Consider the following 4,793-nt stretch of genomic DNA (forward strand, 5'->3'; position numbering starts at 1 on the left):
TCTTATTTAAGCCTCACGCAACCCTTTGAATAAGCAATTCCCCTTTCTAGGTGATGAACCAAAGCTTAGAGAAGTTAAAGACTGGTTGAACTTTAAGTAGCTGGGATTTGAACACAGACAGTGCCGACAGCATAGCCCATGCTTTCAGCCACTGCTCCCAACCATCCCACCCTGCAAGAGGTGCCCTCTCTGAGCATTAGGATTTCCTCAAAGCAACAAAATGGCATACCAAGAGTAAGACATGAGAAAGGAGATGATTGGCCCAATGGACTGCTAAGCTTTCAGGGCGACAAGGTAGCACGAAAAGCCTAATCTGGAAATCCACCTTTGGCTCGGTACTCTGGGCTTTACCCGGTTGTTCTGTGGAGGTTATGTTACCCTCTCTTCACTGCATTGTGCCTTTTGGACTTACTTTCCCTCTTCTATAGGGTCATGGAATAAAGACTACTTTCCCTTCAGTACCCTAACTAAAATCAGAAGAGTCCCTGGGTGGTGCAAATAGTTAACATGCTTGACTGCTAGCCAAAAAGTTGGAAGTTCGAGCCTACCCAGGAGTGTCTTGAAAGAAAGGCCTGGTGATCTACTTCTGAAAAATCAGTCAGTTGAAAACCCTATGGAGCACAGTTCTACTCTGACACACAAGATCACCATGAGTCAGAATTGACTCAACAGCAACTGTTTTTTGTTGTTGTTTCTCAAATGTTGCTTTTGTCCCTGTTGACAACCTTCCCCCCCCCCACCCAGAACCAGCCACAGTGTGACCCATAGCAAAAGGGCAGCACGGTCAGAAAATGCAAGCATTCCAGGGGAAAAGACCACATCTGATCAGGAGGCAGGGGAGGTGCTGTGGAGTTGGGGTAAGAACTGCAGAAATTTGGGTCAAGTCAAGACTGGATATTTGGGACAGAGGTTCCCTTGTCCTTGCAGATCAGAATCCCCATCCAGGAATCACAGAGTTCCTACCTCTGTTCTGAAAACGCCAGCGCACCACATTTTCCATGGTCTCTGTCCCCCCCTTCCTATCTGCTGTCACTAAATTTAAACTCTCATCTGTCCTTTTTCCTGTAGGATAAGGGTATTTTAAGTGAGCGACAGCACAGTGCCGCAGGAGATGCAATGACACCAGTGCTGAGAAAATAAACGTGCCAGCTCCTCCTCTGTCTGCCAGGCACCGGCCTGCCAGGAACTCGTCCACACCCCACCCAGGGCTCACTGCACCTGTCTTCCTTCCTCCTGCTCTTCCTGAGGCAGGCTGAGGGAGCTCAGCAGGTCACTGGGTGAGGAGATAATTCCCAGAAGGTGGAATTCAGAAAATCCGTACCCACAGGGCACAGGGTAGCATGATGGGCACAACCTCATCCTAAGTTCACGTTTATAGAAACCCCCTTCAGACATCCCAGGTCTGAGGAATTCGCTGGATCAACATAGTGAGAGAGCCCTGAGTTGTTGTCAGTCTAGGGGATCTAGGGCATACCCCTTGAAGAGCCCCAGACTTGGACATAAAATCTGAAAGGAACATGAGTTCTTCCATAGCTGCCAGAAGTTGTTGGCCTACCCCAGCAACTGCCCTAGGGAAGCCGGAGGATGCTGATAGGTGGAGAAATGAGGGTTTCCAAAGTACTTCTGACTACTGCATCGCCAAGAGGTTGCAGGGTAGGATCCAGACCAGAGTGGACACTCAGCTCTGCACACCACCAGTGTGTTTGTGTCCACAGATGGCAAAAAGTCAAGTGTTCAAGCTTCTGGTCTGGTAACAGGAAGAAGGCCACACTTTGTTCTTGAGCTGGTGGTAGCATTTGGCCTCTACAGCATTGCTTTTCCCAAGGGCATAGCTGTTCATCACGCACCTTTCAAGCAGCTAATAGTTTTCACTGCTGAGAGTGGACTTGGAGGAAAACAGGCTTCCACTGCAGAAGGAAAGATTTGAGTCAGGCCAAACAAAATGTGTTTGCTGTTTCAAATTAAATTGGGAATAGGTGACTTGGAAACCCTGCCCAAAGCCTGGCATCTCGAGGCTTGGCCAGCTTCTTTGAGGGAGGTTAGAGAACTTCCTTCCAGAAGATCTTGAGCAACAAAATAAAGATTGATTTGGACTCCCACCTTCTGCCTTTTCTCTGCATAATTGGAGTTGGCATCCTGCCTCACTCCTGATTCCCATTTTCAGCATGTGTGTGTGTGTGTGTGAGAGAGAGAGAGAGACAGAGAAAGAGAGAGGGAGAGCACACAAAAGTGCAAGTTCAGTTCAGGAAATGTGGTGGCACAGGAGCTCAAGGTCTTCTCCAGCCCTACATGTTCCTACTTACACACACACACCCACCATGACATCTCCATCTGCCCAACTCTCACACAGGGAAATGGTGGTAACCACAGATTGAATGTGGGACGTCAGATACAAGGATGAATAGGAGGGACAAGAAAGGTTACACCTATAAGAAATCATCAGTGGTCAGTGGTTCTGAGGCTGGAGAGTTTCCAGGAAACTAATGTAGAAAGGTTGCATTTCAGAAGCAGCCCATGCTTGGCCCCAGAGACAGATGATCCAGGAAAGCTAAGAGGCAGGGAGAGGTTGAACAGATGCTAAGAGAAAGACCATATACTGCCACTAGGCAAGCTTCAGAGTGTGTATCGAGAGGGAAACAGTTCTCAGCAAGCTCCTCACCCATCTCCCTAGAGCTGGGGCTTAAACTGGCGGTGAATAAAAACCCCATTTCCCAAGTCCCAGCCATAGTGTGAGGGGCTCAAAGGGTACACACAGAAATAACGGAAATCACTTTTCTCCTGTCCCTCTGCATGGGAGGCTGTGGTCTCTGAGACCAGGAGGTGGATGAGAATTAGGAGGGATGAAAACAGGGAGGGGAGAAGGTTGAAATCATCGAAATTTAGCACCACACTAGAAATTCTGACACTCCTTTGAGAGCTAAAGGTCTCAGATGTCTGAAGGCTCTGGCCTTTTGAGCCATCACTCTGAGCCTCAGCAGGACTTCAGGCTGAACTGGTAGGGCTGCCTCCCATACGGTATTGCCACAGACACCAAACATCAGCTTGGCCTCTAGGCAGACCTCACCACAGGAGAGGCTGCGGCAGGGCGTCTGCTTCGCCCACCCCTCTGTCCTCTGTGCACTGACCTCCCAGGCCATTGGCCACCAGAGCAGCCCTCATCTCTCCTTCTACCAACAAGACTTCTTCATTATGAGATCCACGTGTGTCACCTTGTCCATCTTTTACTGAGCCCCTACTAAGCGTCAGGCCCTATGCGAGTTGCTGAGGACACAACAAAATCTGGCAGTAGAGACAGACACATACCACAGCCTTGTAGTAAGTGCTGTAACAGAGGTATGAACGAAGGATATGGAGCACAGAAGACTTCCCAAAATAGGTAATACTTGAACTGGGCCTTGAATGACAAGTAGAAGATTGCTAGGCACACAAGGGGGAAAGAACATTCTAGGCAGAGGGAACAGCACATGCAAAGACAGAGGCAAGAAACAGCAAAGTGAGTTTCAGGAAATAAAAGCGGTTTGTGTGCCCGAGCTCAGGTGTGCACAGGTGGTGGCAGAGAAGCCAGAAAGGGAGGGAAGTGGGGCCTGGCCCACCTGGGTGAAGGACCCAGGTGGCCTGCCAAAGGGTTGGGACTTGACTCGGGTAATGACAGGGAGGTAGGCAAGGGTTCTAATATAGGAGAGTCATATAACCAGAGTTGCACAGAATTAAGGATGTGCTAGACTGGAGCAAGATCCTGGAGGCAAGAACAGGGAAGGAGAGGGCAGGTGGGAGGTTCTTGCAACAGACCAGGCATAAAATGAAATTAAAAAAAAAAAATGAAGAGGGTATAAATTAAGATAACAGCAGCAGTAGGAGAGAGGGAAAAGAAAAAAAAGACATATATGAGAGATTTTAAGGGGTAGAAATGACAGGGTTTAGTTGCCATTTGGACATAGGGTTGAGGGAGAGGGAGGAATCTAGACTTACTAGAAACCCAGGTTTCTGGCTTAGGTAACTGGGTAAAGGTGATAGGAACAGGTAACAGAGAACAGGGCAGAATTTGGGGAAAGAGTGAGCTTGAGTCATAGGACACCCAGATGGAGATACCAGTATACCAGCGAAAAAAAGTAGTTATAAATACATGTTAGGAAAGAGGTCTAGGTAGGAGCTGTAAATATGGAGGCATCAACACACAGCTGGTTGAAGCCATAGGTAAGAGGATGGGACACATGGTGGAAGTAAAAATGGGCATTGGGTTGAGCATGGGTGGGCCAGAAAGGCTCCACCTTTACGCCCGACTGTGTTACAGGGAACCACAGACTCTGAGAACCAAAAGAAACATTATTGATACTCTAACCCCCTCATTCTGCAGAAAGGAATTAAGACTTGGGTCCCTGGTATTTCCTGAGGCCAGGAGCACAGGAAGGATGTTCCCGTTAGCAGTTTACTCTTCTGCAGTAACCCATCTGGATACTGTCCCCTACTACCTGGGGGTTAGGTGAGACCTGGGCCAGAGAACCAGTGGCCCAAAAGACTGAGAGGAAGGATCAGAACCTGCCCACTCTCATGTCACACTGCTGGGCCAGCATGCAGAGGGCTAAGGCCTCTCAGCAGCCATAGCGTGGCCGTGTGGACATGGGCCTGAGGGCCGAGGACAGGTTAGCAAGGGAGGCTCAGCTTCGGAACATGTCTCCAGATCACTCTCAGCAAGGGTTGCCTGCCCTCTCCCGCTGGATGTCAGGGCTGGGAACCCATGTGCTCAAGGCAGAGTATTCCAGGTGGTAGGGAGGAATCCCTGAGTGGCACAAATG

The sequence above is a fragment of the Loxodonta africana genome, chromosome 4 (genome assembly GCF_030014295.1).
Source record: "Loxodonta africana isolate mLoxAfr1 chromosome 4, mLoxAfr1.hap2, whole genome shotgun sequence".
NCBI classification, from domain to species: Eukaryota; Metazoa; Chordata; class Mammalia; order Proboscidea; family Elephantidae; genus Loxodonta; species Loxodonta africana.